Below are 11,143 nucleotides of genomic sequence, written 5' to 3' on the forward strand. Positions count from 1 at the left end.
GCCAGCGCGCGCTATATGGGCGTGATCGATGGACAGTAATGAACTCACCCACCCGGCTCCCCATGGCATTTTCACACAAAAACTTAACTCCAAATTGGTTGGTCAATGTGAAACAATGGTCACGGTTGGAAATTTTGATGGATCGCTTTATCATCCGGAGTCCAGTCGTCGTCGACGAACGGTGACAACGGCGTGCAGTAAATGCATTAGCATATGACTCAAGTTCCCTAACCGGACAGTCAGTAGCCGGTCTTCGGGCAGCAGCACGTAAAACAAACTTATTCTGACAAGCTGCTGCCGTATAGCAAGCAAAACACACGGGGCATCAGGCGTGGAGTGGGACTTGTAATCCAATTAAATTAAGGGAAAACTGTCGCTCCAGCAAAAAAGACAAAAACAACGGGTAATGCAATCTAACCCTACGGAAGGGTCACGTCGTCTGGTGGTGTCAGCAGTATAACTGGTTAGCAGGCGCGAGGGGATAACAAGAACGGTAAAAAGTCACGCGTTTAGAAGGAAATGAACGAGAGGAATAGTGTGGTTCAAAATACAGTTTTACAATGATTTCATTCATGATATAAGTACACTGTACACTGGATAGGTTATGGAGGCCTGCAGTGACAGTATACGCTGCTATTGCATGTCTGGCAGCAATTATTTAAAAAGTCTGTTTCGGCATGCTTTTACTATTTAACTCAATTACATTTCAGGACTTATAGAGTATTGACATTGACCTCTAACGATTTTTGATACCTTTGTCTTTTTTAGCAGTTATTTGAAGAGACAACACATACAACCATAATGCCTACCTTCAAACTTTTACGTAGCAAAGATGAACCTGTATAAATCAATTTCAATCAAGGCAAAATTGTTTAAGATACTGCACGCTATGTCCAAAGGGAAGTATTATGAAAATCGAATGTACCTCAAATGTTATTCCATAGGATCGTAGATTTGGACCTCTAGTTTCAGAATCTGTGCAGTTTAAAATATTTCATCTTGGGTTTTTCAATTTTTTCGATTTTTTTATTTTTTTTTCCTATTTTCCATACAAATGGCGAAAAAAGTCATTTTAAGGTTAATTTCATCCCATATAAAAATGTATGAAAAAAAAAACCAAGATGGATTATTTTAAATCGCACATATTCTGAATCTAGAGGTCCAAAAATACGGTTCTAGCGAATAAACTTTGAGGTATATTCACTTTTCATAATACAGTATTATTAATACTTCCCTTTGGACATAGCGTGTACTCTAAGTCCTAAGCTTTAGTTTATTACAAAGTTCATTCGGAAGTTTTACCCAAAGTTATATTAAAGTTTCTCCAGTGTCTGTAAGGTTTGACAGAAATTCTTCGAAAACAGGCATCTTTTTTTACTAGAAATTTAAAAGATCTTTCTAAACCGAGTTTGGAAATAATTCGTGCAGTATTTTTTAGTAAATCTAATATAAGTTTGAACACAATATTTCCAGATGTTTTCTTTTCAGGAATTTCTAAGGGAAAAAGTGATTCCAGATAACTATTTGAAACTTACAGGGTTGTTACAGGAAGGATGGTGACTAATCCGCTCAAAACCCACGAGTGTGTGAAGAATCGTAACTTGTTCTGTAGCTTAGTTGGTTAAAGTGCCAGACTAGCGATACGAAGTCGTGAGTTTGAATCCCACCAAAACAAGTGGGGCCAAAACTAGAATGGGCTAATTGAGGGCTCGGAGAACAATAATCTTTCGATTTGTAAATCAACATAGCTTATCTTGATTATTGTAAGCTTTTGGCAAGAGAATCGAGAGACGTTTCGGCAGAGCTTTAGTTCAGTTTTTTTTTTCAATATTATTTAGAGAATTTCTAGAGAAATTTCACAGAGGAGCAGTTTTGAGGAAAGCTGAGGGAAACTCAATTTTAAATGGGTTAAGCGGAGATCAAATAAACACTTTTAACTTTAGTATTGACATTACACGTCAAGTTTTTTTTAATATATATTTCGCCCAAGAATGTTTTCATTCACCTGGCAACCGTTTGACTCATTTGTCTATAATTTGGTTAAGAAGGTTGTTACTACAATGTGATGCTCGACAAACTTGTAGAGAAATGTTTTTTTTTCTACAATTATCACCAAGAACGCCATATTCCTTATTCTTATATTTAAGACGTAAAAGTGTTAGTACCGCCTACTGTAACTAAATGATCGAATTTTTCGATCGTTTAGGAGAAGGTAATTCTAGTGTACTAATGCCGTAAATAATAGAGTTAGAACATGGCGGCCTTGATGATAATTATAGTAAAAACATTAGGTACTCTACAAGTTTGCCCAACATCACATTGTAGTAACAACCTTCTTAACTAAGTTACAGACAAATGAGTCATACGATTGTCAGCTGAGTGACAACGTCCTTCATCGCCATTGAACTTTCTTACAAATCACTTCCACATCTTCCCGAGAAATTATTAAGGAAAGAATGCAGTTGCCAAAAATTAGTGTCAGAATATAGTACTATAGCAAAAATGGATAAAAACAGCTTTTTTGATTGAATGTCGCTCTATGAAAATCTCTAATAATAAATATACCATACCAAAAATAACATTCCAAAACATTCCATAAGGCAAAAACTAGCAATCTATAAGACGTTTTTAAAGAAAGATCTTTCAGAACCCGTCCGTCAAAATTCCAAGAGAAACATGCCAAATACTAGTGGATTCTTGAAAAAAAAATCTAGAAAATAATGTGGATAACTGAAAAATCGTTGAAGTATCTCTGAAAATTAAAATGGAATAAATCGAGTCTTCTTCTTCTGTATGGCTCTACGTTCCCACTGGAACTTGGCCTGCCACTCTCCAACTTAGTGTTCTTTGAGCACTTCCACAGTTATTAATTGGATGGCTTTCTTTGCCAGCCATTGCATGAATTAGTATATTGTGAGACAAGCACAATGATACACTATGCCCAGGGAGTCGAGAAAATTTTCCCAACCGGAACGGGAATCGAACCCGCCGTCTCCGGATTGGCGATCCATAGCCTAGCCACTAGGCTAACTGGAGAATAAATCGAGTACGAGTCTCTAAATATTTTATGGAGACTGTAGATGATACTAAAACTACTTAAAACTTAAAACTAAAACTAGCAGGAATTTGAGTAGGATACTCTTGCGGAAAAAAAAACAACGCTTCCGGAAGTCCAGCAAGATATTCTTGATGGAATCCTTTGTTAGCAATCCTGCAGGGAGAATTGAGGCAATACTGAAACAAAAAAATTGAGCAACCCCTGGCAAAATTCTTAGAAGAAAATTATGTAATAATTCATGACTAGGGCTAGGGTTTCTTCAAGTTTTTTTCAGCAATTTAGTTCTTAATTTCTTCAATTTTCCCAAATTTTGAATTCCTCATTTTTTTGGGGTTTCTTCAAGAATGTCTTCAGTAATACCTTAAAAGATTCCCAGGATTTTTTCGCCAAAATCTTCACTAGCAATTCTTTCTATGACATATATTAATTTTCCCATCAACAGATTTTTCCGGAGATTTTCCAGGAAATGATTTCCAGGATTTCTAGAGAAATGTCTTTCAAGAATATATGTTGGAAGACTTTCTTATCGGAATTTCTCTTACAGCTTCTAATGGATGGAATTCCTCTTGAGAAACTTATATTACCGAAAGTAGATGAAATATACACATCATCGGAGGAATTTTAGCAGAATTTCTTCAGAGAAATACTTTGAAGAGTTTTGTGTAGTGATCCACCAACGTTTTACATAGGAATTCAACCTGAAAACGCCTACAGTTTTGTCAAAAACTCTTTCGAAATCAGCAATTTATTTATTCAGGAATACGAAGTATTTTGTAAATCATTGGTGTATAAAAAGTAGGCAAGAAAAAAAGCGGAACGGAAATTCAGCAAAAAAAAACAATTTCGCGCCAAATTCTAGCAAGAATCAAACTATATCGCCAAATTACTTCACGCCAAATCGCTGGAAATTGCAAAATCCGCGTAGTTGTAGAAACTCTGAAAAACTTTTAACAAAAAAAAAACTGAGCTAAAAATAGAGCAATAAAATGGTTTATTTTCTAAATTTTATAACAGACTTTTTTGTTTCGAAAATTATTGGCTGAAGTTTGCAATGTTTTAATTCCAATGCAAATTTTCAATTTTATTAAAACGATCCGTGAAACATCTGTTTTTTATTTGCATTTTTTCAAGCAGAATTGTCAAACGTTGTGAATAAAAAAAATGTAGTTCTGCAATAATTTTCTAGAAGCTCTAATGTATTCATTCCATTTTTTTCAGAAATTCCTTTAGGAACTTTACTAGAAATGATTCAATAACAGTACTTGAAAAATCTAAAGTTATAAAAAGGGGTAAATGTATCGTAACATTTCATGCAATTTTTAAATCATTCTCCTTAATTGTTGGCTTAAGGTTGGAATGGATTCCAAAACAATATACATTCAAAAATGTCTTAAGCAACTCACAGCTAAATCTATATTTTAGAATATTTGTATGTTTTTTTTTTCAATTTCTCTACCAAAAAGTTGAAAAATATCGAGTAAAACATTCAAAATTGCGTTTATTTTTTTTTTCTAGGAATTCTCAATTTTTCAAGATTATTATGTATCTAGGATAACTTTGAAAAAAGATGAAAAAAAATTGATAAATGCATCGTTACATTTGATGAATTTCAAAAAGTATTTTTTGTTAAGAAATGCTGGCTTCAGAGTGAAATGGTCTAAAAAGCAATGCTTGGATAAGTATTTTAATAAATTAACAGTTTATAAAAAGTTTAATCAATAACTTGAATAGGATTTAAATTCAAGTTTTTGATTAAACTATTTTATAAACTTCTTTCAGTGAAAATAGTGGAAAACTTCTTTGAAAAATTGGAATCATCTGGTGAAAAATGTCAACATACGAATTAATATTCAAAATTCTCAAATTTTCTAAAAAAAACTCACCAAAAGAACGTTGTACAGGTTTTTTGGTGAAAGCTTAAATACGCAGCTATGGAAAGTGAGAGCCAAGCATGACTCAAGGAACAAATGACATAACCATCCCAATATGGCATACGAATAAAAAAAATCAATTGAACCGGTAACGTTATGGGGAAGTGGCTTAATTATTTTTCAAATTGATCACGAAATAATGTACAGGTCACAGATTTTTTCAAAATAAAAAATAGGAGTTCTTTTTTATCTCTTTAACAGAATTTTTCTCTTGTCGTAATATACTTGAATATATGTAATTTAAGCGCACAGCGTTGCATTCATACTTTTTCTGAAAACATATTACCCAAAAAATCCCAAAAAAATGATACTCGAAAATAAATTCTAAAAATAAAATTTTCAAGGTTGAGGAAAACCTGAACAAAAATTAAAAAAAAATCGAACTGTGGAAAAAATTAAAATAAAAAAAATCTGACTTTCGAATATGGTACTGAGCTACTTGGGCAGTGGCTTTTATTTTGGACTCTTTCCCGCTACAACTCAGTAAATTTTAATTTGAATTTTGCACACGACTAGATACTATAGTTATCTCACCGAGTTCCAAAAATTGTGTTAATTGGTTAAAAGTTGACAGAGTTTTAGCGGAAAGTGCCGAAAATAGAAGCCACTACTTCCGTTCCCTATTACAAAACTCTTTCTATTGAACTTTCAAAATACATTTTAGTGATAATTTCGCATGTACTTATTGCATAAAACTCACAGGAAAGTCGGCCCAAAAACTTTCCTAAAAACTCAAGAAATGTTTCAGAAAGATTGCTAAAAATTTCTTCTACATAATAATATAAAAATATTAGATATGTATTTTTTAGCATTCTCGAGTTAAACTGGACAATGTAAAAAATAATGTCCAATGTTATTATAAATTCAAGAGTGGCTAAGATTTAGTTCTTTTCTAAATTATTTAATTTTTATAGTTTCAACAACTCATTTAAAAAAAAAATCTGCTTATAAGTAGAATTTATATGAGTTAATACAATCACAGTGACAAGCACTACTTTATAAGTATTCAAGAACCAAGACCCATTTCTAAAAAGTATCTTGAGCAAATATACCTGAAATCTCGCTTTAAATGTTCAACAAGGATATTTTGAAAGATTCATATGAAAATCCTCATATGGATCTCACTCATTCAATCTATGGATTCTAAAATTCTAAAAGATTGTAAAAAAAAATAATACTAGAAATTTCTCCAAGGAAATCCTCACTGATAGCTTTTGATGTAACGTCAGCACCAAATGTTCCCTCTTTACAAAAATACCTTTATGCAGCCTTTTACGAATATCTCAAGAAAAGTTATCCCAAATACTAGAGGATATTTTTCGAAATTTACCAAAAATCAACATTAATTGTAATTAATACTGAAAACATAAAACTCAGTGAGAGTTGAAAATGCTTTTGCATACAGCAGCATTTTCAGCTTTATCTGCACACTAACTGCATTTTTTAAAATTGTTCACAGATTTTTCTATTTTTTACTGGGAGCTACCCACGAATTTGTTTCAGTATTTAAAACATAAATAAAAAACTACGACATCTTGAAAACAAAAAATAGCCCATAAGTGTCAAATATTTTATCTTTCAAGATGTTTTAAAACCACCGGATTGATTAACAATTGTAGAGGCCGGTGCTACAATATTCTGAGGCCCTCTTTTATAGAAGAATAAAAAAAGGAAAATTTTAAAAATTCAATGACACTGACAATCTTTGTAGCAGGTTTTTTTTGTGCATCCTTATTGAAGTGTGAAAACGATTAAATATCCAGAAACAAAAACGCTGGAGAAATACAAGAAGGTATCTCCAAGAAATATCCGATGCAGTCTCTGGAGGAGTTTACCATGATTTTTTTTTGTGGAACTTCAGCATTAAAAGTTAGAACACGGCTGTCAGAGGAGTTTCTGGAGATCTTCCAAAAGAATTTCCGACAAAATTAAAAAAAAAAAGCTTCAGGTGAAACTTTATACAGCGATGAAAATTATAATGTGCTATTTTTAACGGAAATTAAATGGTCACGCAGCAGAACTTTTTTTTTAGAAAATGCATCGAGTTAGCTCAAAATTATGTCAAAAGAATCACTGAGAATATTGAAGAATTATTTGGAAAATTACACAAAATTTAGAAATTTATACAATTGTTATGATAAAACTAACTTAGATATCTCATGACAGCATCCTTCGTGTGGAACTCTCTCGGAAATCATTCATTCTTTAGCCCGAGTTTGCTTTTTCGTTTGACGAGTTCAGATTATAATTTTAAAAAAATATTTAGTTTGTAAAATAAACACAATTTAAAGTCATACCAAAAAGTTCAGACTAAGTTTTTTTTATTCCTGCAAAATACTCCATAAATCAGAAAACAGAAATGCTAAGTTTTTGGAAAAATATTCAGCTGAATTTGAATTGAATAAAACACATATTTTTCTGTATTGTCGTTTACATGGGTATTTTCTGAATTGTCGTTTACGTGGGTATAGAAGACAGCAAAAGTTCTAGATATTTTCTTCTACAATGACTGTGAAAATACACACACTGTTTCGAATCATATCAATCGGTATATCTGGCATCCTAGCAGACAACCACTTCTAGGAATGCTCATGCAATATCGGGGACCCTTCGAGGGTTCTGAATAGATTATTTTTTTTATTTACTGATTGTTGATGTTTTTTTCTGCAATTGATACAACTTTACGCCTCGATTTATTACGTTTCGGTCTACTCGTCTTCAGCCATCATCAGATTTGTTTAAATCGGTATGCTTGCCACCAGTGTGGATCTATTATTGTCAACAGTTGATGATGACATTTTTGAATGTATTCGTTTTTAGTGGAGATCATCAATCATATAGGGTCTGGGACCATTTGGGCAGGAGCACCTATTTTGGGCACTTGCTGCTATAACTCAGTCAATTTCAAATCGATTGACTTGAATTTTTGAACATGGCTAGATATTGTGCGTATCTGATCGTGTTTCAAAAATCAAGTCAATCGGTTCAAAATTGACTGAGTTATAGCAGCAAGTGCTCAAAATAGGTGCTCCTGCCCAAATGGTCCCAGACCCTATGTTGAACTGTTTCTGTTTATGCTGTAAAATTATACTGGTAAAATGTTTTATAAAACAAAATCCAATTTCAGCTCCAGTTGCATGATTTTCTCAGAAAAACCTCAATATTTCTCCCATTAATATTTCATTGTCGAAAATAAGTGTTTACCTGACACCACGCGGCTACGCACCAATCATTTGAGACCACATCAAAGATAATTCCAAAAGTGAACGACACCCTCGGCCAATAGTGTGATTCGTCCCCGAATCTAATCGCCTGGAGCATTATCTCTTTCACGGACAGCAGGCAATCCAAATCCGACTGTCCATCGCCGTGCGACAAGACAAGACACCTCTATAACAACAACCATAACAACAATGTACCTTTTGTGTAATCACATACTGGTCCACAGCACATTCTGCCGCGCACCGACAATGCGGAACCTGTTCCAAGTCTTCGTCGCCTTATTAGGACATCCCCGCTGGCAGACACTCGCGCACTTCTCGGCTTCCTTTTGCCTCCTGTCCCCGCAGAAACAATGCCCACTCGGAGGAGGCCGAGAAGCTGTAAGGGCGGTGCAACTCCTTAGTAGATCTCTCATCTACTGAGACGCCAAAGCAGGGCTGGGCACCGAAGCTGTCAACCGAAAGGGCACCCCAGCAATTGACATTAACCGCCTCGCTTCGGCTGAAACACCGGAGTCTGCTGCTGCCTTTTAGTCGTTGCTGATGGACCACGAATCACTTTGCATGCTGCGCTTGCGCATTCACTTTCCCGAATGGGTAATCATTCATTTAATTCAAAACAGAAACCGCGCTTCTGATTCGAATCACTGCTTCAATACACTCCGATTGTGTGCGCCTCCAGAACACGGAGGAGATCCGGGCGAGATAATCACTGCTTGCAGGCATCAAGCGAGATGCACTGTTGACACGACTGCCGCGCCGCGGCAAAGTTCACACAGACTACGGAGGGACGGACGGCGCGACCAGAGTGTGTGTAGTTCATAATTCATCGCAGTAAATAGCAAATTGCAAATAATAATTAACAATTATCGTTTACTTTGCGCCGACCCCCGCAACCCCTCTGTCTAAGCGCACTCGCACCAGAAACCCCAACCGGTAGTCACTTCTTCCAACATCAACGTCTGCATCTTCTTGGCTGGGTTCACATTTCACGCACTCACTGCGCGACCTACTGGTGTGCGCCACCACGGCTTATGCGCGAATCGGTTGCGTAGTCACGCACCGTTGCACGACGACGGATTGGAGCCGCGCAGCTCACAAGCAGTCCAAGAACACTCCGCGCGTCACCACACCGCCGACCTCACCGTCAATATAAGTAGATGGGTGAAAGTAGTGTAGCGGTAGATGCGCTGCCGTGTTACGCGGAATACACTTTTATGCGCTGTTTTGTGTTCACCGTGTGGATCCACCAAGTCGTGCACTGTGGCAATCTCTTCTCTGGCCGCGTTGAACTCTTCCTTTTACTCGAAACTATTTACAATCTCTTTTTGATCGTTTTGTTTTTCTTCGCTTCTTGCGGTGGTACACTGGGAACGAGCTCTTCTACTCGGACGTAAACTCGTCCGGAATTCGCGCAATCACCTTGTCCACCAAGTTCACGCAATTCGGACACTAAGATCACCATTCAACAATAAAAAAGCAACAAACCCCAAAATCTGCACTCCGCGAAATCCAAAAACACCGTACGCACGAACCCGAAACGCACCGAGTTTATTACACGCGCACGTATCCTATACTCTCTTTCTCTCTTCACACGAGAACTCCCCGCGACTCAACATCGACCAGCCCGATCGGGTGGATGTACTGAACTAGACTGACTGCTGCTGCTGCTTGTTGCACTCGGCTGGCTGGCAGCGAAGCCCGCTATGAATTAAAAATAATTCTCCTGAAATGTGGTTCGCCGTTTTTTCCCCTGTTTCGTTCTCCCCTTTTTCGCTCACAATCCGCTCGCTCCATTCGCGCGTCGCGAATGGACTTGGTCGCATGGACAGTAGGGTGGACCGAAATGGAGATAGGTGCAGAAAAGTTAACTTGCTCATAACTAGGATCATAAATTTAGTCTCAGAAGCATATATAGAAATTCAGTGCCAGAACATATTTAGTGTTTTTACACACATACTTATCGATTTTATATATATTGGTCAATTTGATTGAATGTATTTTTACTAGATAAACGAGATCAAGTGCACCGATTTTATTAGGGAGTTTAACACAGGTACACAGGTCAACAAAAGAGGGAATTAAAGTTAACAAAGTTGAATTCATACATCTTTGACATAAGTGAACAACTTAAAAACAAATGATATTTCTGCCATTTTTCAAATATTTTAAACATGATTTATTCCTTTCAACATTTTTTTTTAATTTTACACAACACAACAGCTTTTTTCGACGCGCAATCAACCAACAACTCCTGCCTTCAACTGTGAACTTCAACTGTGAACTCCAATAACTACCAGCTGACGATTACCCGCACGATTATGTCAAGAACAAACTACTCAAACCTACGCATCGGACACCTCAATGTTCGGGGTCTCGAACTTCACATTGACGGTGTTAAAACTATTCTAAACCGAACGCCATATCACTTTTTTGCTATCACCGAGACGAAGCTAAAATCATCTGCACCGGTCGGTCCAATTCGTATACCTGGATACAATCTCGTCAAGCACTCGCTGCCCACCAGCAGAGGTCGCGGCGCCCGATCATGCGGTGGTGTGGCCGTTTATGTACAGAAGGGCGTGAAATACAGAACCGTTTTGAAATCAACTTTCGACGCCGATGTGCCAATCGCCTCCAGATTGGAATACCTCGTAATACAGAGCAAAATTAATGAGCTAAACGTCGGTGTAGTCGTAGTTTACAATCCTTCCTGCTCCAACCCACTATTTCCCCAAGCCTACGAAAAACTAATCTTCGATCTGCAAGACATCGGGTTCGACCGACTGTTCATTGCCGGTGACTACAACGTCAATGTTACCGCTACACAGCCCTCCGGCAACCTTACAGCACTAAATCGCATCCACAGCTTCTTCAACCTGACGATTCTCCCCACTGCTCCAACGCGTATTGCAGAAAGGAGTGCTACAACA

The sequence above is a fragment of the Aedes albopictus genome, chromosome 3 (genome assembly GCF_035046485.1).
Source record: "Aedes albopictus strain Foshan chromosome 3, AalbF5, whole genome shotgun sequence".
NCBI lineage: Eukaryota > Metazoa > Arthropoda > Insecta > Diptera > Culicidae > Aedes > Aedes albopictus.